The sequence below is a fragment of the Sminthopsis crassicaudata genome, chromosome 2 (genome assembly GCF_048593235.1).
Source record: "Sminthopsis crassicaudata isolate SCR6 chromosome 2, ASM4859323v1, whole genome shotgun sequence".
In the NCBI taxonomy this organism is placed as follows: domain Eukaryota; kingdom Metazoa; phylum Chordata; class Mammalia; order Dasyuromorphia; family Dasyuridae; genus Sminthopsis; species Sminthopsis crassicaudata.
This window is the reverse complement of record NC_133618.1, coordinates 681,523,608-681,547,626: the sequence shown is the minus strand read 5'-3', so window position 1 is coordinate 681,547,626 and position 24,019 is coordinate 681,523,608. Positions and strand designations below refer to the sequence as shown.

The window sequence follows — 24,019 nt, the reverse complement described above, 5'->3', positions numbered from 1 at the left end:
AAAATCAGTTTACATCTTAATCCTAAAGAAGATGAATGTCAAGGAAAGTTCAGATTATTGAACATTTGTCTCATTTCGCATGCCAGTAAGATTATGCTTAAGATTCTACAGGCTAGCCTTCAGCAATATATGAACTGAGAACTTGCAGAAGAGCTGGCTGGTTTTTGAAGAGGCAGAGGAAATAGAGACCAAATTGCCAACATTTAATGGATGATGGAGAAAAGGGAGTTCCAGAAATTTTTTTTTACTTTTTCTTTAATGAATACATCAAAGCCTTTGGATCATAACGAAATGTGGTGAGCCCTCAAAGAGATGGGAGCACCTGACCATCTTGCTTGTGTCCTGAGGAGCCTGTATGTGGGCCAAGGAGCAACAGTTAGAATCAAACATGGAAGAGCTGATTGGTTTAATATTGGTAAAGTAAGATGACAAGTCTGTTTACTGTTCCCTTATTTATTTAACTTGCATGCAGAGTACATCATAATAATGATGTACTAATCTGAATGAGTCAAAAGTTGGAATTAAGGTCACCAGGAGAAATAGCAACAATCTCAGATTTGTAGAAATATCACCTGGATGGCTGAAAGTGAAGAGAAATTAAGAAGACTCCTGATGAGGGTGAAAGTAGAGAGTCTATAAACTGTCTTAAAGCTTAACGTGTAAAACAACAGCAAAGATCTTGACAACTGGTCCCATCACTTCCTGGCAAGCAGAGGAAGAAGAAATGGAAGCAGTCGGATTTTATATTCTTGGACTTAAAGACCATTGCAAATGGGGACTGCAGCCATGATATTAAAAGACACCTGCTCCTTGGAAGGAAAGCTATGGCGAATCTGGATAGCATAGTAAAAAGCAGAGACAACATCTGCACAACAAAGGTCCATATAGTCAAAGGGATTTTTCTAGGGACAACATCTGGCTGTGAGAGGCGGAGTATGAGGAAAACGGAGCACCCCAGAATTGATATGTTAAAATTGTGATGCTGAAGAAGGTTCTTGAGAGTCTCTGGGATAGCAAGGTAATTAATTCAATGTTTAAAGAAATTAATTCAGGCTACTCATTGGAAGGTCAAATACTGAAACTGAAGTTTAAATTCTTTGTTTACATAATGAGAAGAAATACCTCAATGCTGGAAAATATTGAAGGCAAAAGGAAGAAGGGATGGCAGAGGATGAGACTAATAAATAGTGATAGGGAAGCAATGGCCATGAACTTGGATAGACTTCAAGATCATATAGTGGAATATAGAAGGTCCTGTGCACTATGGTCCAAGGGCTCAAGGAGAATTAGACTGAAGGACTGCCAACAACAGTCTGAGGAGTTCAGACCATTCTTGGTGTTGATGTTGCAGAACTTGGCCCATCTCCAAGGACTTCAGCCTAATTTGAATTGGTTGAAGCTCAGACCAGAAGAACTTGCTCTTCTGAGACAAGGGATTGAAACAGAAAGCCATAAACTGGGTCTCATTCACTAACAGTATGAGTAAGACCAGGGACTCTTGGAAGGGCTTGATGCTGCCACAGTCAGACCCCTAGCTTCAAGATGGGTAGCTGCCCTTGATGGTGTTCATGCTCATTCAAGATGTGAAGGCAGAGTTTTTGTTTTTCAGAGTTTCAGAGGGTCCCTACACCTAATTTTAGTGAATTCAGGATGCTAAAGGCTAAAAAAATCCAATTTGGGACAGGTCATGGGACTCTTGGTGTCCTGATTACCTCAGCAATGACTCATATTTCCCATGAAGGAAGGTTCCCCTTACTCACCACCCCCAACCCTGAGGGAACATAGTGATAAAGATTCTCAACATCTCTCCACCTCTCCTTGTTTTATAAGCTAGGGATCTGAGGGGAAGTGACCTGCCCAAAGTCATCCAACTAATGGTATTCTCTTGACTCCAACTCCAGCACAACTGCTCAAGTTCTGGTCCAAGCAGAACCTTGGGCTGAGTGCCTGGGGATTTACAAAGGGAGGGAATCAGAGCTGGAAGGAGGGCCTAGGACACTGTATCAGAAGTGGAGAGAGAGCAAATGAGATGAAGACAGGGAAAAGTCATTGGGTTCGGCAATGAGGTCACTGCTGTCCTCACAGAGAAAAGTCTGGGGTGGGGGAGAGAGGGAAGCTGGGCTATAGAGAGCCAAGAGAGAAAGGAGAGAAGACAGTGGCTGGAGGACACCTTTCCATAAGTGCCCTGACCTCTACTAAATGAAGGCCAGGTCTGCTACATGTTTTTTCTCTTCTAGCATTCTCTCATGCCCTTACAAGATTTTCTGACATTGGTTCAAGCTTCCACTAATTGTGTTCTTTCACTTTTAGGGGGTATCCTGTACCCCACTTAATGGTCAGATTAGTTTTCTTTTTCTTTCTTTTTTTTTTCTGAGGCAATTGGGGTTAAGTCACACAACTACTAAGTATCTGAGGATGGATTTGAACTCAGGTCCATGAGCCAGGGCTTCTACTCAATCCATTGTGTCTTTTATTTTAATTTTACAGAGGGATGTTTACTTCAAAGGTTCATTGGTTGGTTGGTGACCTTCATTCTCAAAGAGGACAAAAAGGATGTCATGATTTTAGAGTCACTTTATGGTGTGTCTGATTGGATGATGGGAGATGAGCTTGGAATCCTTCCTCTACCATAGAGTGGGCACAAATAGTCCCTGGGACTGTTGGGGTGGATTCTCTCATTTTGGACATTCTGTCTGTCTTGGAGTTAATTCAATTCTGCTTGGTTCAGAGGGCACAGTATCTTTTTTGATATAGATGCTGGGTGGTTCTGTGCCAAGGTTTCCCATGTTGCACAATTGATTCCAAAGTTCTTTGGAGAGACCTTGAGAAAGTGCTTGTATCCCTTCTGACCACGATGGCAACACTTTAGTTGTGTGAGTTCTCTGCAAAGTAATCATTTAGACAAAAATACCTTTGACTTTTCAACAACAGCTCTCTACAGTAGAGTTTGAGTGCTTGACATTTCAGATTGAGAAAGGACCTCAGCGTCTGGTATCTTATCCTGCCAAGTGATCTTTAGAACCTTCCCAAGATAATTTAAATGGAAGTTTCCTAGCACAGTGATAGATTGTCTAGATTTCACAGGATTACAACAAGGAAGTCAACACAATGGTTCTATAAACCTTTAGTTTGACAGGCAATCCAATATCTCTTCTCTCCCAGTTTCCTTTGAAGATTCCCAAACACTGAGCAAGCTCTGATAATGGGTACATCAACCTCATTATCAGTGTGGACATATCTGGAAAGTATACTGCCAAGATAAGTGAATTTATTCATAGTATTCAAAACTTCTCCATTTGTTGCAACCGATGCCTCCATCTATGGATAGCGTAGAGTTGGCTGGTGGAGAATCTGTTTTCTTGGTATTAAGTATTAGGCCAGAATTAGCACAAGCAGCAAAGAATGGATCCATACTCTGTTGCACTTCAACTTCAGAAGCTTCCCTCAGTTCACAGTCATCTGCAGCAAACAAACAAACAAACAAGCAAATAAAGAAATACATTTCATAAATCAATTCTCCCTCTACTTTGGTCTTGGCTTGTAGCCTTTTCAAGTTAAATCATTTACTGTCATTGTGGTAGCTGACCTTGATGTTGTTCATGTTCATTGAAAATGTTGGACAATGTTGCAGAAAACACCATGCTAAAAATCAAAGAAGCCAGCACATGGCCTTGCTTCACTCCATTGGTGACTGAGAAAGCACAAATATGTTGGTGTTATCCAGAACCTGGGCAAGCATGTCATCATGGAACTGTCATATAATAGTGATGAACTTTTCTGGCCAACAAAATTTTGACATAATTTCCCATAAGTCTTCATGATCAACAGGATCAAAAGCTTTGGTCATATTGACAAATTTATTTTTCTCTTGCAGTTGCCAGGCAGCAAACTGTTCAGCAAAACTTCAACTGTTGCTTGGCCTTTCTTGAAGACAAACTTGCCCATCTTCCAGGTGAAGGGCCAGTTTATTAGAGGACTCTGGTAAGAATTTTTCTAGCAATGATCAAGAGAGAGGACACCCCACCCCTCCCACAGGACAATCTATTTCCTTTACCTTTATAGAGATGGGCAATGAAAGCATTTTTGAACTCCTGGGAGAGAAGCTCCTCTTGCCCTAGAACCCAGAAAAGTCAGTCAGCTTTTGTTTGCTCAATGGATCATTCATCTTGTAAATCTTAGCTGAGATAGAATCAGTCCCAGGCATTTTATGACATGAGAGGAGCCTAATGGTATTCAAAATCTCTTCTTCAGTTGGAACTTCAACTAGAGAGGGATTGGATTTAACTTGTGGTAAAGTCAGGAGTTTCAGTATCAAATGATGATGGTCTGTTGAGAAGCATCCATCATCAGTGTCTATGCCCCCACTATGACAAATCCCAATGAAATCAAAGAAAAATTTCTTCATCATCCATGTGCTGAAAGAGAACAAGCTTATAATTCTGGATGACTTTGTCAGAGTAGGCACAGACTATCAGATAAGGCAGGGAGTCCTTGGGAGGAATGGAGGTGAAAATAGCAACAGCAATGATCAGTGACTGCTGAAGATGTGAGTATCCCATGACCTTATTATTATTAACATTGTCTTCCATTTACCTAAATACCTTTGTGGCAAACATGGGCACTTAATAGGTTTTGTCATTACAAGGAGAAGAGATAGGATGTGACAGTGCCAAAGGCAATGTGTGGCCCAGAGTGCTGTACTGATCATAGACTTATCCTCTCCAAGTTAAATAATCACATTCAATAAAGCCATGGCCCTAAGGCAAAGATGACTAACAGAAAACTTAGTGTCAAAAGATTAGAGAGCTTCTTCCAGTGAGAGCAGTTCATTGCCAACTTGAAGGGAAATTTGAGCCAACATATGGTTGGCAACAAGTTGCACAGTTTCCAGAGATTTGGTTGGTGTACAGGACTGCATTTGCTCATGTGGATCAGAACATTCACAAACAAGACTGAATTGACAGTAATGATGGGGAACTTCAGAAGCTGCTAAATCAAAAATGAGAACTCCCTAGCATGTATCAGCTGGATAGTTCATCAATCTCTAAGAAGACAGCCTTTAACTACTTCAAAAGCAAAGCATACACAAAGCTTAGAGAGATTCAAAATTCCTCAGCAGTAAGAAGGTTAATGAAATTCAACTTTATGCTGATAGCAAAAATACAAAGCATTTTTATGATGACCCGGAGGCTATTTATGGGCCAGAAACACATGATGCAACTTGGCATAGATGGAACCATATTGATTAACGATAAAGATACATTCCTAGAAAGATGGGCTGAACATTTCCATAGTTCTCTCAACTTCTAAGATATAGCCATAACAAATATATAAACATTATCCCTTTCCCTCAACACTTGAGGACATAATCCTCTTTAAAACCACCTCATAATTAATGAAAAAAAATGCAAATGAAGGTGCTTTAGCTATGTCAGACCTAAAACTATATTACAAAGCAGTGGTCATCAAAACCATTTAGTACTAACTAAGAAATAAAGAAGTTGATCAGTGGTTAGGTTCACAGGACAAAATAGTCAATGACTATAGTAATGTATTGTTTGACAAACCCAAAGATCTCAGCTTTTGAGGTAAGAACTCACTATTTGACAAAAACTGCTGAGAAAATTAGAAATTAGTATGGCAGAAAGTAGGCATAGACCCACAACTAACACTGTATAAAAAAGATAAGGTCGAAATGATTTAGACATAAAGAGTGACATTATAGGTAAATTAAAAGGATAGTTTACCTCTCAGATCTGTGGAGAAGGAAGGGATTTGTTAAAGTTTTTGTACAAACAAAACAAATGCAGACAAGATTAGAAGGGAAACAATAAACTGGGAAAACATTTTTACATTCCGAGGTTCTGATAAAGTCCTCATTTCTAAAATATATAGAGAATTGACCCAAATTTATAAAAATTTAAGCCATTCTCCAATTGATAAATGCTCAAATGATATGGACAGACAGTTTTCAGATGAAGAAACTGAAACCATTTCTAGTCATGAAAAGGTGCTCTAAATCACTGTTCATCAGAGAAATACAAATTAAGATGACTCTACACACCTCTCATATTGATTAAGATGACAGGAAAAGATAATGATGAATGTTAGAGGGGATGTGGGAAAACTGGGACACTAATATATTGTTGATGCAGTGGTGAATTATCCAACTATTCTGGAGAGCAGTTTGGAACTATGCTCAAAAAGTTATCAAACTCTGCATACCCTTTGACCCAGCAGTGTATTACTGGGCTTATTATCTCAAAGAGATCTTAAAGGAGGAAAAGGGACCCAAGTGTGCAAAAATGTTTGTGGCAAACCTTTTTGTAGTGGCAAGAAATTGGAAACGGAGTGGAAGCCCATCAGTTGGAAGTTAGCTGAATAAGTTATGGTATATAAATTCATGCAATATTATTGTTCTTTAAGAAATGACCAGCAGCAGCATGATTTCAGAGAGGCCTGGAGAGACTTACATGGACTGATGCTGAGTGAAATGAGCAGAATCAGATCATTGTACACAACAACAACAGGATTATGTGATGATTAATTCTGATGGATGTGGCTCTTTTCTTTTTTTTTTTTTTTTATTAATTTTATAATTATAACATTTTTTGACAGTACATATGCATAGGTATTTTTTTTTTTTTTACAACATTATCCCTTGTACTCCCTTCTGTTCCAAATTTTTCCCCTTCTTCCCTCCACCCCCTCCCCTAGATGGCAGGCATTCCCATACATATTAAATATCTGATAGTATATTGTACCTAAGACAATGTGTTGTTGTTGTTGTTGCAAAGAAAGGATTGTATTCAGAAGGTAAAAATAATCTGGGAAGAAAAAAAAAATTGCTCACAGTTTACACTCATTTCCCAGTGTTCCTTCTCTGGATGTAGCTGATTCTGTCCATCATTGATCAGTTGGAATTGGATTAGCTCTTCTCTATGTTGAAGAAATCCACTTCCATCAGCATACATCCTCATACAATATCATTGTGGAAGTGTATAATGATCTCCTGGTTCTGCTCATTTCACTCAGCATCAGTTGATGTAAGTCTCTCCAGGCCTCTCTGTATTCCTCCTGTTGGTCATTTCTTACAGAACAATAATATTCCATAACCTTCATATACCATAATTTACCCAACCATTCTCCAATGATGGACATCCATTCATCTTCCAGTTTCTAGCCACTATGAAAAGGGCTGGGATGTGGCTCTTTTCAACAGTGAGATGATGCAGGCCAGTTGCCATGATCTTGTGATGAAGAAAGTCATCTGCACCCAGAGAGAGAACTGTGGGGACTGAGTGTAGATCACAACATGGCATTTTTGCTTTTTATTATTGTTTGCTTGCATTTATTTTCTTTCTCATTTTTTCCTTTTTGATCTGATTTTTCTTGTGCTGCAAGGTAATTATATAAAATATATGCATATATTGGGCTTAACAAATATTTCTTACCATGTTTAACATATATTGGATTATTTGCCATTTAGGATATGGGGTGAGGGAAGGGGAGGAAAGATTGGAGCGCAAGGTTTTGCCAGGGTTAATGTAAAAAAAAAAGTATCCATATTTTGAAAATAAAAATGCTTTAATAAAAAAATAAAATAAAGTCACCTCATAATTTGGGGAGGGGAGAGGGATTAAGTTGATAGTTTATCTCAGTACCTTTGTAGCACATTTCTACCAAATTCTAAGTCAGAGGTCCCCTGGGCTTGATTCTTAGTATCTTGGCTTCTCAATTTGTTATCAACTTCACCTGTCTGAGAGGTGTGAGGTGGAATCTCATAGTTTTAATGTGCATTTCTCCAATCATTAGAGATATAAAACATTTAAAAAATATTCTTATTAATTGTTTGGATTTCTTGTTCGAAAAACTGACTGTTTATATCCTTTGTTCATTTATCAATTGGAAAATAATTCTTATTCTTATCAATTTGGGTCAATACCTAAGATACAGATATAAAACCTTTATCATAGCAATTGCTTCAAAGATATTCCATTACCTTTTACTTTTAACTATTGATTTTTTGTGCAAAAATTTTTAAATTGTATATGGTTAATTGTAAAGGACTGAAACTGAGTTGATGCACTGAAGTTGGACAACCAAGCACTTAAGGCTAATTAATGATTGGACAATACTCTTATTAGCATTTGCTTGGAAAATGGCCCTTCCCACTGTTTTGTGCTGGTTCGATCTTTTGGTGTACACAGAGAATTGTGGGAAGGATTAGGGGGTGGAGTAAGACAAGCCAGGGCCACTTTGGTGGTGGAAGAGGAAAAGGAAGGTCACAGAGATCCTGTGTCCATTCCCTTCACTTCTACCCCTAAAGACCAAGAATAAAGACCAAGGACTTTTGCTTATCCTGACTCGGGCTCATTCTAAGGTATCCAGGGGGCTAACTCGGTCGTCACAGTTAGTATGGTCCAGTTTATCTTCTATGATTTTCCCTATTCCTTTTATGCTTAAAGATTTTCCTCCATGTATAGATTCAAAAGGAAATCTTTTCCTTGCTCCAATACATGATTATAGTATCACCTTTTACATCTGTCATGTTTAAAGCTGTGACTGATTGATTGATTTATTCAATCTTTATTCAATTTAGTCATTCCACTTCCCTTACAGAAAGTGAAAAGATGCTTAATGGATCAATCTCAATCGTAAGTCTTAGATTGTGTTCTTTAGCACAGTTTAAATGCTTGGTGGTTTAACTCAAGAAAGGACCTCAGTCTCTGGTACTTTTTCTTGCCAAGTGATCTTCAGAATGTTCCTAAGACAATTCAAATGGAAGCACTGCAGCTTTGGGGCATGGTGTGGGGACATTGTCCAGGTTTCACAGGCTTACAACAATGAGATCAGTACAACAGCTCTGTAGACCCTCAGTCTGGTAGTCAGCCTAATACGTTTCCTCTCCCACACTTTCCTTTGGAGCCTCCCAAGCACTGAGCTAGCTGTGGCAAAGTGTGCATCAACCTCATCATCTATGTAGACATCCCATACTGCCAAGGTAAGTGAACTTACCCACAAATCTTAAAACTTCTGCACACATATGACTGATGGTTCCACAAATAGATGTCATGGTGGTGGCTGGTGAAGCACTTCTGTTTTATTGGTATTGTGTTAGACCAAAGTCAGCACAATCACTGGAGAATCGATCCCTCTTCTGTTGCCCCTCCACCTCAGAGGCTGTATGCGCCTTACATCTCTCCCTGAGCCCCTGAGGACTTTGCGTTCCTCTTCTATACATTATTCTTTAGTTTGTTCCAGGGACACAGCCCAGAGGAAGGAGCAGAATATGGAGCTGCAGATGAGCTGGGCAGGAATCTTGACTTCTTATGATCCATGTGACCTTGGTCAACTTCCTTCCCACCATCAGGTCTCAGTTTTTTCTTCTGCAGGATGGGAGAGGTAGACGGGATTCTTGGAGGCCACTTACATCTCTATATCCTGTAGCCTTATAATAATGTAATATAATATAATATAATATAATATAATATAATATAATATAATATAATATAATATAATATAATATAATATAATATAATATAATATAATATAATATAATATAATATAATATAATATAATATAATATAATATAATATAATAATATACATAATGTAAGACCTTATAATGACACATTACTTATCTTTAAGTGGCCGCCATGTTTCTGTGAAGTCCCAAGGCCAACCTGGTGTGTGTGTTCTTATTATGTGCTGTGGGCTCTCACCTTGTTAGGGACTGTCGGTGGCACAAATGAGTCTTTGTTTCTGTTCATCCTTGTCATCATGCCATCCGTCAGAAGACATCGCAGTGGTTAGCAGTGGATTGTCTTGTGCCCATCCACTGGAGGAATAATGAGGGAATTCAGCACCTGTCTCCAAGGGTGAGGTCACTGACAAAATTCAATTTTCAATTAGGCCATAATTGTGTGTCCAATATTCCATACAACCCAAAGGAGAGGCCAGGAGGAAAATTTTGTCATTATGGTGTTTTTTTAAAAGGTTGGTGATAGAATCAGAAAGCTTTTTACTTTGGTTTGAATGAAACAAATCTGGGTTAGTTGGGAAAAACAAAGGAGACTTATGAGATCTCAGTGGGATGGGAACACAGTTTCCATGATTGGCAAGACGCTTCCATGGTTGCCATTCATTTGTGTGTCGGTGGAATTCTGGAGCCCCCTCAGGTTCCTCAGCAGCAGGAAGGGGGCTTTCATTTGGTGAGCCAGCCAGGTGGTTGGTGCCCCCGAACAGCCTCATGTGGAAAGCCCCAAAATGTCTTGAAGCCTGGCAAAGGCAGGAGGGATAACCCCTTGGAAGGATTTCATTTGATTCATATTTCATTTCATTTTCTAGCACATGAAATCCAAGGCATGTCAGAGCGTGGAAGAGAGAAACACAGCAGGAGCAAATTAGACATGAGCAGCAATGGACAAAGGCAGAGTGAGGTGGCTTCCTTTTGGGCACAGAGACTCTAGTAGATTTTTGCCATCTTCCCTCTCCCTCTACCACAAAATGTGTCAATGGGCCCGCCCTCCACAATTAGAGGTGGCGGTTGGTGATAGGGACCGGGCAGTCCTGAGAGAACGCCTTTGATTGTGCTATACTTTGCTTTTCCTTCTGCCCAGGAGATGAAATCCTGGGACAGAATTGCTCCCCGAAATGCAGGCTCAGCCGCTCATTTTCTGGATGCCCCCTGATGAGGGGAGCCGAGTGTGGAAGCTTTCTCTGACTTCAAAGGGAGCCCCCTGCTTGGACAGCACCATGGGAGCCGGCTTACACGGAGGGCTTGCTGAGACAGTGGGCTGGGCTACCTAGGACAAGACTGATTGATGGCATAGTGGGGGGCAGGTGAATAATGGTCATTTCTCTACCTGCTCCCAGGAAGCACTGAGGGGGGAAATAGTGTGACTGAGTTGAATCCCTCATCCCTTTTTGGGGAGAGCCCCAACAAGCCGAAATCAATCCAGAAGAGGCAGCTCTTGAATCTATGGCATTTGAGATTGGGTTGATGGGGCTGGGGGTGATTAGTCAATGCAGAGGAGAAAAGGCTTATGGGAACATGGGAACTGTGTTCAAGGACCTGGAGAGGTAACCGATGTATTTGACTTTGCCCCAGCAGGCTGAAGCAGCAGCAGGTGGAAGTCACAGGGAGGCAGGCCTAGGCTTAGATGAGCGGGAAGGCCGTTCCAGAGTAGGCAGAATGGGTCGCCCTGGTGGTGAAGGCGTATCCTTCAAGTGGAGTCCTTAACAAAGCCTGAGTGATGGCCTAGTGAGGAGATTCCCCTACATGTCCTGTGATGGCCTCGGGATTCCTTGTGAGGGCCTCGGGGATTCCTTGTGATGGCTTCGGAGCTCCTTGTGAGGGCCTCGGGGCTCCTTGTGAGGGCCTCGGGGCTCCTTGTGAGGGCCTCGGGGCTCCTTGTGATGGCTTCCAGGGCTCCTCCCAGCAGCAAGGCTATGGGATCTTGGGCTCTAGCCTCCTGCTGAAGACACTTCCTGGGCACTAGGGAACAGCAGGCCCCTCTTCCTCAGGCAGCTCCATGTCTGCATCCACTGTGATGCTCTGCCCAGGGCTGAATGCGGGGACTTGGCAGGGAGGGGCTGCCTGGGAAGTCTGGCGGGTGCTCAGGGGCTCACATCTGCACCCAGACGGCCCGAGCTTTCTCCCAAAATATACAGACTCCCGTGCTTCTGAGAGCGTCCAGGAGCTTGACAAACATCTGCAGTTACAGTCAGAACAGCAGAGGAAGAACCAGATCCATGAGGGGAAAGCTCTGGAGGGAAATGGAGGAGTCTTGGGGCTGCCTCCCTCCAGCATTCAGTCCACTTTGGGCACATGGACGCTGTGAGACAAGGTCTCTGACCGGCAGCAGGGGCCCACCTGAGGAAAAATGCCCCGATACAGGCCTGGGGGCTCAGCAGCACTACTACTTCCACTAGCCAACATGTTTATTGTCTTTTAAGGTTTTACAAAGCGCTTACAAATATAATCTTACTGGCACCTCCCAATAATCCTGTGAATCATAGATCAAAATCTATGCGTTCCTTGGGTTAACAGGCTAATACAAACTTTTAGATCTGAAAGAGGCAGAAAAAATCATTTATTCCCTCAGGTCCATGTGTGAGCTCCGGGCTGCCATCAGTCTCAGAAAGCCAGCCTTGTAGTGAGTGGCGGAGAGGTAGAAGCGGCTCCTGCCGATCCCTGGCGTGAGAAGGACAAAGGTCACTCCAAGGACAGTCCTAATGGGAAAAGGGGACAAACTGGCAAGAGTGGGATACGCTGGTGTCTCTGATGAAAAGAACAGGAGGGAGGCCTCCCTGTCTGTGGAAGAGGAGGCCTGGATGGGGGCAGTGCTGGAGGGAGCTCCCTTTCCAAGGAGATCACAGATCCATGCCTGTTTGTACTAAACAATCCCGCGGATGACCAGCTTGGGTAATGTTGTGAGCCAGGAGAAGTCAAGCATTCCGGGAGCAGTGACGGTTTGGTCATTGGGTCGATCTGCTGACTGGCTTGGATCACCTGCTTTAGAACACAGCTCCAAGGCTGGAGCCCAGGCCCAATTGGGCCAGCCCTGTGGAGTCGGTGATGACGGCTCTGACGCCCTGCCGAGATCTGACCTGGATGCTGCCGAGGGATGTCCCGAGGAGGAGCAGAAGAGATTTCGCCACAGGCATCAGTCGGAGCAATCCCCTCAATTCTTCCTCATCGCGCTGTGATATCTATTATCAAGAGCATCTTTAAGGACACTGAAGGAGCACTTGATTTATTCCCATCATTTCGCTCCCACCCTCCTCAATTATCTGACGTTATAAATAGCCATGTTTCAGACAGGTCTCCTGAAAACCCTGTTCCTCGGCTCGGAGATTCTTCCCTATTTAATTTGGAGCTTATTTTGTGTTCAATATTTTAATACTTATCATTCCACTCAATACACCAGAACTGAGGAGAAAATGACTCCCTGGGAAAACCGGGAATCTACAAATAAAATAAATAGAAACAATCAATGAGAAATCCAGGACTGCCTTCAGACTCTTGGAGCCAGACTTCCTGCTGGAGTATTGGCTTTTAAGTTATTAGGGCCTCTGTTCAGGTAGTAGATGGAACAGGATGCTTTGAAATCTTGGGAATGATACCCAGGCACATGAAAATGCTCTCTCTCCTCCTGTAGCGCTTCAAGGCTGAGTTTCTGATGGCGGGATCTGTGCATTTGTTTTGTTAAAGGAAGGATGACAACTGCATTTCAATCTCCTTGGTTTCCTTGGCAATTTCCTACATTTTATGCATTTATAATATTATTTTGAGAAGGGGGCTGCTTTAGATTGCCACGGGGGTTTGTGACATAGAAAAATCGGGAAGAAAAGGATTTAGGATTTTAGGATTTAGGAATCTTTTTAGTTATTTATTTTATTTTATTTTTATTTAGAAATTTTTTTTAATTTAATTTTTTTTCTTTTTGGATTTAGGAATCTTTACAGGAAAGCCTTTCTTCCAGACAGAAAAAAAATTATTATTTTACTATTTTAAAAAAATGGGCAAACTGAGGCTCAGAGAGATAAGCTGATTGCCCCCTTCCCTAGCCTGTCAAGACTTCAGCCATCAAGGGGACCCTACATCAAACCTCTGAGGTCACTGGTTTTAAGTTTCTCCTTGGGTACACTCTCTCTGAATAGAAGAAAGAAGGCTCTGTGGTGGGCTGGCCAAAGGTGATGAAGGTTTTCCTCGGTGCTCTAAGCAGGCCTCATGGGGCATGTTCTAGAAAGAGCGAAGGAGACCCAGCATTTCCTGGAAGCTGAGCTTGTACCTTGGCTCTGGCCCTTTGCCTCCCATGAGACAGACAGGGAAGCTCTTAAGGTTTTCAAGCCTCAATCGGAGGGCAGCACCCGGGACTCCAATCCTCCACGGCCAGTCTCCACTGAGAGCAGTCCTGCCTGGAGGGGGCCAGCAAGACTGGACCTTGTTGGGGGTCTCAGCTCTCACCGAGAATCTGGTGCTCCTCATTGAGTTTCCTAGAGGTCTGCAGGAGGTCAGAGTGGCTGGGATTCCCTTGGCCTGCCATCCAGGGCTTGACGGGCAGCTGCGGGGGGAGAAGGAGGCTTTCCAAAGGGCAGTGGTGAGGTCCGCAAGATCAGACTCGCCAAGGAAGCAAGTGATAAAAAAGGGAGAAATTCCATCCAGCCGCTTCCCTCCTGGGGGAGGTCCGTGGCATCTCCCCCCCCCCAGCTGTCCCTTGTAGAGCGTTACATCGAATGCCCGGCCCCCTGCCCCTGTCATTGTGAAAGCCTTTATCCGGCCAACCGTGGAGCTTTCAAAAGCTCAGCAGCTGGGACTTTCAGAAACACGATATTGTCTCGTGGGCAGCTGCATGTGGGGCTCAGAGAAGATTTAGGAAATAACGTCTGCCCTTTGGATTTGGGGCTCAAGGATTCACTGGTGGTTTTTAATCAGGATGAAGACGCAGCCCGGCCTCTCCCTCTCGTGGATCGGTGCCAAGGTTTTACCGTTCTGTTCCACATTGTGGCAAGGCTGGCTTAAAAATACAGCTTATTAGCAGTTTTAATAGGATGCTGAAAGAAGGCATTCAGTGGAGGTAAAATTCTGGTGAGTAATGAAAAGCAATTAGAAGTGTTGGGGGGGGGTGAGAAGTCAAACCTGGGACTCCCAGCAGTCATGTGGGAGCTTAATTAGGAACAGTGGGTTGTGGAGGGGAAGATGAGGCAGCAGCAGCAGCCCTAGCTGAGTTTTGGAGGCTTCAGCAGCAGCAGCCACCATGGCTGTGTAGCTGCAGCTCCAGCTACCTCCTCTGTCATTTGCTGTTTGCAGTTCTCCCATCTGTTGTTGAGACAAGTTCTCTTCCCGTCCAGGGAGTTTCTCTCGGCATTTTAGAATCAAAGCTTCCAGGCCTTTCTGCTTCTTCAGGAGATGTAGCAAGAAGCACCTGGTTGCCCTTCCTAGATTACCATCACCTGGACCTGATATCAGCCTCCTCAGAGACTGCCGCAAGTGATAGCTGAGCCCCAATATTCAAGGAGAATGAGAGGCTTAGAAGCTTTAGAGCAAGATGATTTTCTGATTTTCTGAAGCAGGAATTGGGTGCCAAGTGGAACACAATGACTTTGACTTCATTTCCTGGAAAATTCTAATGTGGAAGGTATGATTAATGAACTTCTAGAAAAAGGAAGTTGTGTTCACACAGAGGCAAAGTGATTAAATCAAGAAGAAGGCATGCTAATAGAGCCAGTGGATCAGTGGAATAAATTAGGTACAAATCATATTATAGTAAATGATCAGAGTAATTGAGTATATGATGACCCCAAAGACCCAAACTTTTGTAACAAACTCATTATTTGACAAAAATCGCTGGGGAAACTAGAAAGCAGTATGGCAGACACTAGGTATAGACTAACACTGTATGCCAAGGTAAGGTCAAAATAGGTACGTAATTTACACATAAAGGGTGATCCTATAAGCATTTTAAGAGAACATGAAATAGTTTATCTGTCATATTTATAATTGGGAGAATAATCAATTTAAGAGAGCAGAGAGAAATCGTGTTTCTGTCATATTTATGACAGAAGAATTTAGGACCAAAGAAAATATAGAGAAAATTACAAAATATAAAATAGATAATTTTGTGATACAACCAAATTATACAACCAAAATTATAAGAAAGCAAAAGACTGGGAAAATTTTTTTTTAAAATTCTGATAAATTTTTCTGATAAAATGAAGCCTTCTGATAAAGGCCTAATTTCTCAATTAAATAGAAAATTATACAGAGGAAAATTCATAAAAATACAAGTTGTTCTCCAATTGACAAATGGTAAAAAGATACAAAGACAATTTTCAAAGATATCAAAGCTATCTGTAGTCCCATTTTTGAACAATGACTTTGCAAGACCTTGCGTTCCCATTTTTTCTCCCTCCTTTTCCTCACCCTCTCCCCTAGATGGCAAGTAATCCAATAAATGTTAAACATGTTAAAAATATGTGTTAAATCCAATATATGCAGACATATTTATACAATTATCTTGCTGCACAAGAAAAATCAGATCAAAAAGAAAAAAAGAGAAAGAAAACAAAATGCAAGCAAACAACCACAAAAGAGTGAATATGATGGGTTGTGATCCACACTCAGTCCCCATAGTCCTCTCTCTGGTTGTAGCTGTCTCTCTCCATCACAAGATCATTGAAACTGTTCTAAATCATCTCATTGTTGGAAAGAGTCACGTCCATCAGAATTGATCATTGTATGATCTTGTTGTTCCCCTCATTAACAAGCAGAGTGACCCCAACTCTGTCATGAGGGACTCTGGCTGCTGTAAGATGGTTTTTATCTTTGTTTTAAAGATACAGCTCAGCTCAACAACTAAGAGGTGCAACTGAGAGGTACAACTCCATGTACCATCACCCTCACCATCACCCCTCCCAGGGGTACATGAGTGTTTGGGCATTTGGAAAACGTGGGCAATAAGCCCAGGAGATAATGAAAATGTCCTGATTTCCTTGATTCTTAGTCAAATGGAAGAAGCCCAATGCACTACATGAACGCGGGCCATTGCAGCCATCACTGTCCTGGAAGTCTGTGGAGAAGACCTGTCTCAGTCACCAGAGATGGAAAAGCCTGCGGGGGGGCAGTATGACCTGCTCTGGCAGATGATGTGGCCATTACAGGGAGGCGGCAGATCTGAGCGCAGCCCAGTGACCGCTGGGTGGACGATGGGAGAGTGTGTGCCCTGGTCCTCCTGCCCGTGAGAAGGCAAACCTGGGACCCCAGGCCCCTTGGAAGAGGCAAGCTTGTGGACACTTGCTCTTATGCTGGGCTGCCTATGTCCTCTGTCCCCTTCCTGTGCCAGTTTCCTGTGGTTTTCTTTGGGCCTCTTCTGGCCCTCTTCTGTCCTCTAGAGGACAACATTAATTGAAATATGAGGACATCTTTAGGAAGTTAAGTAGTGAGGGAAATGGGGACTCGGAAACCGACAAGGGCACAGGACAAAGCTCCAAGTACCCATTAAACATTTGCCATTGAGCGTCTGCCACCGTACAGAGGTCTCTGAGCCACAGGAAGCCCGGACAGTGACTGGCTCCTGCTCTGCTGGGTGTGGTCAGGGGCGCATACCTCTGCTGTCCAGTCCTGTGACCACTCGGCAGGGTGACTTCTGCTAGAGTGACACTGGAGAGAAGGGGACGAAGTTGAGGAGGAGGGATCAAGGCTCCCACCTTGAGGCTTCTAAGAGCCATCATGATTGCCTCCCCTGATAACTTCCGTGTCTTAACCTTTGGCATCTGCCCTTGGCTTTCCCATTGTGAATCAGAGAGTGACATAATAAAGACCCACACTGGAAGCCTTGTCCTTCTTTCTTCTAACACCCACTTTCACTGGCTCCAGGGGAGGCCTCACAGGAGCCCTTGGAGTAAGAGCCCTGGGGCCCCCATTGGTTTGAGCAGCAGCTGCTGATGCCTTCCTGTCTGGTGTCTCCCCCGTTCTGCCTTGGGTGCAGAGGCAGGAGGCCCTACGCTAGGGCAGAAGCCCCTGGTGTGCTGGGGCACCCCCAAACTCAAGACGGGGCATTTTCATGGGGGCGTCCGTCAACGCTTCAGTGTGTATTTCATGATCCTTCCAACCATGTTCCCCAAACTCAGTTATTTCAGTTTATCTCAAGCAGGAGGAAAGTCTCACTTGTCTGATAAAATGTCATCAGTGAGTGTTGTGAAAACAATGACTAATTGTTGGGTAATTTACAAAGTCAGTGATTTTATTCTGGATGAAAGAATAAATCCGGTTTCTGCTCGGATTGTGTCTAGATGAAGCACGGGGTGCCGAATGCGGGGCCCCTGTGCTGGGGGATCCTCTAAGAGCATTTCTCGGGGCTAAACGGTCTCAAATTTGGGATGAGTTGGTTTGTGCTGAGATAGCCCATTTTGGTGCATTGCTTTGAACAGGAGAGCTTCTGGTTAAGCTGACATACTAGACATTTTGCCAGGCCCTGGGACGCCATTGCAGGGGCCCCAAGGAGACCCAAGTGAGATCTGGAGAAAACAGACTGATCTACTGGGAAAGGAAGGGAATCTGGAGGGGGCAGAGGGGAGACCGAGGCAGGGGGTGGAGGTGGAGCGTGGTACAGCAGAAAGAGTGTTTGTCTTGGAGAATGAGGGCTCCAATTCTCCCACTTAATTCCCCATTTGATCTGAAACAGGCAACTCAAACCTCTCTGGGTCTCAGTTTCCTGTTCTGTACAATGCAGGGGTTAGAGTAGGGAGCCTCTGAGCTTCTGTTCAGCCTAAAACAATAAGCCCACAAATGCTATTTCAGTGCTGTAGATTACTAGTTTGACCTTGGGCAAACCAATTAACCCTTCTACCTTTCAGTTTCCTCCTTTTTGGGGGGTGTGCGAGATTATAACTGCCCTGTCAAGCCAGACACATTGTGGGGATCCCAGAATGTCAGAGTTGGAAGAGAGCTTAGTTCATTCAGCTCCCTCCTTTTGGAGCCCAGCTGATCCCCCTGGGACTGTGCCCCACTTCTTTCAGGGCCTATTTCCTTTGGGGCAGCTCTAATTAGTAGGAGATTAAAAATTTTTTTTTATATCAAACATAATCTTTTTTTTTTTTATTAATTTATCAATTCATTCATTGATTCATTTATTTGCTTTTTATTTTGTAGCTTGTTCTATTGTCTCTAGTTCTGCCTTAGGGACCAAGCCCAACAACTTTATTCCTTCTCTGATGATAGTCCTCATCCTGCTCCCCCTCCTCCAAGTCTTCTCTTTTCCAGGAAAAATATCTCTCATCATGTGGACCGCAACAGACCATTTCTACTCTTTCTGTTACTATTTGCTTGCATTTTTGTTTTCCTTCTTAGGTTTTTTCTTTCTTTCTAGATCCAATTTTCCTTATGCAGCAAGTTAACTGCATAAATATGTGTGTGTGTATATATATATATATATATATTTATGTGTGTGTGTGTGTGTGTGTGTATATATATATTTATGTGTGTGTGTGTGTATATATATATTTATGTGTGTGTGTGTGTATATATATATATTTATGTGTGTGTGTGTGTGTGTGTGTGTGTGTGTGTATGATTTAACATATACCTTAACATATTTAACATGTATTGGACCACCTGCCATCTAGGGGAGGGGTGGGGGGAAAGAGGGAAAAAATTGGAACAGAAGGTTTTGCAAGGGTCAATGTTGAAAAATTAGCCACGCTTATGTTTTGTATATAAAAAGCTATAATAATAATAATTAAAGGAAAAATATCTCTAATTATTTTCCAACTGCTAGATTCAAGGCCTTTTACCTTCTCAGTTTCCCTCCTCTGGAAGTCCATGTCTTTCCTGAACTGTGGCCCCTAGGGCTAAACCTAATGCTCTAGAAGTGCCGGGACTAGGCTTAAGAGTTTCCTGGAAGTCCGAGATAGAATTGGCATTTTTGGGGGGGTTGCCATAACATAATATTGACTTGTAGGAAACCTGCAGTCCACTGAAACCTCCAGATCCTTTTCAGGTCTAGCCATGTATTCCTTGTCCAATGGCCTTCCCTTCATCTGCGCTCGTCTCATGTATAAGTGATACATGAATGACTTGGGACAAGTGATCACTGATATGGCTACATTCCACGGCAGCAGTGGTTATCCATTTCTGCTTTTCCGGACGCTTATAGAATGACTTGGAATTTCCGATGCTGACTATTGAATTTCATCTCGCCCCATTTATCTTTTTTGTTGTGTTTTTTAATTATGTGGCTTTTAAGAATGACCTTTACTCCAAGGAAATGTGCAAAACTTGTAGCTCTTCGGCAGCACGCTTCAGTGACTTCTACAGAGAGTGCCTTGGCTGTTGGTGTGTTAAAGTCAAATGTTCAAGGACCATATTCAAGCACATAATGAAACAGGATCAACGAAGAGCACAAAAAAGTAAAGCATAATGGAGAATGAAAAACGTAGTCAAGAACTAATGATCTTTTGCTGCCAAACAGCAGCACGAATCCTCAGAAAATAGAAAATCCTTCAGAGAGAAGTGACAGTGAGGGGCATTGGTCGGAAAAGAGTCTTCTGCAGCTCTTGAAGTTCAAAGGGCAGCAAGAAGACAAAGGAAACGAAACAAAATACAATAAGCAAAAGCTGCTCCTCATTACTCTGAAGAAAGGGGATGTACTGGGGGTGAGATGATATAAAAGCTGGAGTACTGAAGATGGAAAAATGTGACTTTTGCTGAGAGACTTCCCTTCTCACTCTTGGCTCGCCCAAACCTCCTGTCACAAGGTGACCCTGCAGTGTCTGGACATCTCTGTGACACTCTGAACTATCCACCCACAGCAAGGTTAAGGGGATGCCTGAAAATCTTGTCTCCATGGTGATCTCTGATAAATACACTGAGAGGCTGAGACCTAGATGTGCTCTGGAATCAGAATCTGTTCCCGCTTTGAGGGGTGGGATAGTGTGGGAGAGATATACTGCAACAGGATCTTGTACCCTGCCTCATGTCATGAAAGATTAGGACATTTCTCCAAGACACGGAGATCAATATTCATCAGTGGGTGGCTTGGGAATGTCCCTGCTTTAAACTCCAGCAAAAACCTAAGGGCTGGAAAGCTACACTTGGAAAAATGTGCCAAGCATTAAAGGCTGTTTAATAACCAATGTGAAGAAGTATGGTTTCATGAAGCAGGATTAAAGAATATGTCAAAATCTTATCATCTCCCTGCCAAATCGTGTAAAACAAGAGATGAATATGGTGCCAATTATAGGCTTTTTTAATACAAAAAGTTATAAGGTATGTCTAAAAAACCACTTACTTATTTTATCTTGTCACAAGTGATTTGCACCCCCTGTCATTATGACTGAATTTTACACCATCAGTGTATTGGGGGTGTCTACCTCTAAGTGCATGAAGGCTTCCTTCAGCACAGACAAGTTGGTTCCAATGATCCTGAAGGCTCCTGAAGCAAGTGCTGTCCATGAGGTTGACCTAGGCATCATTCTTTACTCTCTCTCTGTCTCTCTGTCTCTCTCTTTGTCTCTGTCTCTTTTTCTTTCTCTCTTTTTCTCTCTGTCTCTGTCTGTCTCTATCTGTCTCTCTCTGTCTCTCTGCCTCTCTCTGTCTCTCTGTCTGTCACTCTCTCTCCCTCTCTGTCTCTCTCTCTTTCTCTTTCTCTCTGTCTCTGTCTCTTTTTCTTTCTCTCTTTTTCTCTCTGTCTCTGTCTGTCTCTCTCTGTCTCTCTGCTTCTCTCTCTGTCTCTCTGCCTCTCTCTCTGTCTCTCTGTCTGCCACTCTCTCTCCCTCTCTGTCTCTCTCTCTTTCTCTTTCTCTTTCTCTCTCTCTCTGTCCCTCTCTCTGTCTCTGTCTCTTTTTCTTTCTTTCTTTTTCTCTCTGTCTCTGTCTGTCTCTCTCTGTCTGTCTCTCTTTGTCTCTCTGTCTCTGTCTGTCACTCTCTCTCTCTCTCTCTTTCTCTCTCTCTTTCTCTCTCTCTCTCTGTCTCTCTCTCTCTCTCTGCCTCTCTCTCTCTCTCTCTCTCTGTCTCTCTCTCTCTCTCTCTCTTTCTCTTTCTCTCTCTCTCTGTCCCTCTCTCTATCTCTGTCTTTCTTTCTGTCTATCTGTCTGTCTGTCTCTCTCTGTGTCTCTCTCCGTCTGAGAGACTTAGAGCTTATTAGCCATCAAAGACACCGAGGTCACCCATTGTATCCCAGACCATTGCTAGTTGTCTTGACTTTTGTTCTAACCATTGGACTTCAATGATTTTGGAAGAGTGAGGCTTTCTTCCTGGATCCTGGAGAGATGTGAACACTTCCATCGTGTTCTTGAGAGACCGTCCTCAATCAATGCTGAAGCCATTAACCATATACCTCAGTTTGAAATCAATTCAAGCTAAACTTCCAATTGCAGAAGAGACTTTGAAGGCCATTAAGCTCTTCTCATGTGGCAAAGCATCTGATGCTGATTCTACTTCCTCTGAGATTTATAAGGCATGAGGTCCACTGCTCAAACAAAAGCTGACTATATGACAAGAGGAGATCATCCCTGAGGAGTTTAAAGAATGTTTCCATCGTTCATCTCTGTAAAGATAAAGGAAATAGATTGTCCCGTGGCAATCACAAAGTGTGTGCATGGGGGGGGTCTCTCTTCTCGTCATTATTGGCACGATTCCTGCCAGAGTATTCCTTAATAGGGTAATCCTTCACCTGGAAGCCAGTCCTCTACCTGGTGGCCAATGTGACTTCAGAGAGGGCCAAGGCCCAGTTGATACGGTATTTGCTGCCTGACAACTTCAGAAGAAATACTAAGAAACTGAACCTGAGGTCCTTTCACACAAGGTGGTCAGAAGAAGGGATACAGGAACACATTCAAGGTCTCTGAAGAATTTTGGAGTTGATTAAGAGACATGGGAGACACTGCTATGGGACCATTCAGCATCAAAGAAGGAACTGTCTTCAATGAGCAAAGCAGAATTGCAGTAGCTGAAAAGAAAATGATATGGACAAAGTTAGGGACATCTCTGCTCCAAATGTTCGTGGGATGGTTAGTGTCTGGCCTCTGGTGGAGCTTTCCAACTTCCTATTGGCCTGATCAACCGTAGCTAGACATGCTGTACTGTGGCTGCAACAGAGTGACGTCATTTTGGTTTTCAGGTCAGACAGCAACAGACTCAGCTCTTCATTGTTCCTCACACAGACACGACACTCCCATCTCCTGATTCCCAGCATTTGTCTTCTCCACACCTGAACCTCTCTTCCATCTCATCTCCACCTCCTGGCTTCCTTCCAGCCTCAGTAAAATCTCCATGCTTTACAAGAAGCCATTCCTGATCCTACTCAGTCTTCATGCCTCCCTTCTTCACCCATTCACCCAGCATTTATCCTGGGTGTGTGTCATTGTTTCCCCCATTAGATTGTGAGCTCAGTGAGAGCAGGGACTGATTTCTGCCTTTCTTTGTGACTTCAGTGCTAAGCACAGTTTCTAGGGAATTCTTGTGGACTTGACTGTATTTTGAAAGCTTTTGATGTCAGGTAGTCTGAGGATTAGGAAGGTTTGCTATGTCATCTGTTGATGGTGTTGTTCCTAACTTCATAGTCCAATATTTGGGTGCGTGTGGACAACCTCTGTAATATTGTTTCACTGCTACAATACCACAGTAGGTGAATTTTCAAAGGTATTTTGGGTTTTATATTTATAATATGGTGATTTGTCATCTGCTCATAAGACACAACAAGGGGCATTCTGGTGTATAATTCTCGCCACTTGAGCACATCTTTCTAGTAGCTCCAGCATTTTTGTAACTTGAAAAGGTATACTGGGAGTCTGGCAGAGACAGGATTTGAAATCAGGTTCTCTGACTCTGGAACTGAGGCTTTTTCCATTTGGCAATATTTGTGCTATGTGCCTGTTCTCAGTCCTCTTGCTTTGGGAAGTGATGCCTGCTTATTCTGGAAGTCCTTATCAAGGTTTTGTTTTAAACCTATTTATTGTGTCCTTGAAGAATGTTTCAATTTCCTCTCTCTGTATTTCTGTCTTTGTCTCTGTTTCTCTCTCTGTCCTTCCTTCTCTCTCTCTCTCTCTCTCTCTCTCTCTCTCTCTCTCTCTCTCTCTCTCTCTCTCTCTCTCTCTCTCTCTCTCTCTCTCTGTCTCTCTCTCTTTCTCTCTCTCTTTCCCTCCTCTCTCTCTCTCTCTCTCTCTCTCTCTCTCTCTCTCTCTCTCTCTCTCTCTCTCTCTCTCTCTCTCTCTCTCTTCTTTCCCTCCCCTTTTCTACTTCCTCCTTGTCTTTTTTTTTTTTTTTTTTTTTTTGGCAAAGAGGTGTTCATTTTTTTTTCCAGCTATCTCATAGTGATAGGAGATGTGTTTCATTAATATTGTATGGGTTTTTGCTAGGGTCCTTTCCCAATTTGTAGTGCCCCTTTTATATTTCCAGAGATATAAATTAAGACGGATATTGCATAGGGGGTTTGTTGATTTAAATATGTTCTTCCCATTAAGATTTAATTAAAGCAGTCAAAGTAAGTCTCTTAACAGATTCAGCCACAACCTTC

General features: G+C 42.8%; 1 long non-coding RNA gene across 1 annotated transcript in view; it reads right to left on the bottom strand.

Annotated features, from left to right (window-relative positions):
- Positions 1 to 17,262, bottom strand: part of LOC141559103 (uncharacterized) — a 30,557-nt gene extending 13,295 nt beyond the window's left edge. Inside the window, exon 1 of the long non-coding RNA XR_012487225.1 lies at positions 17,113 to 17,262. This is a non-coding gene — a long non-coding RNA (uncharacterized LOC141559103). The remainder of the gene's footprint in view (positions 1 to 17,112) is intronic.
- Positions 17,263 to 24,019: the final 6,757 nt, after the last annotated feature.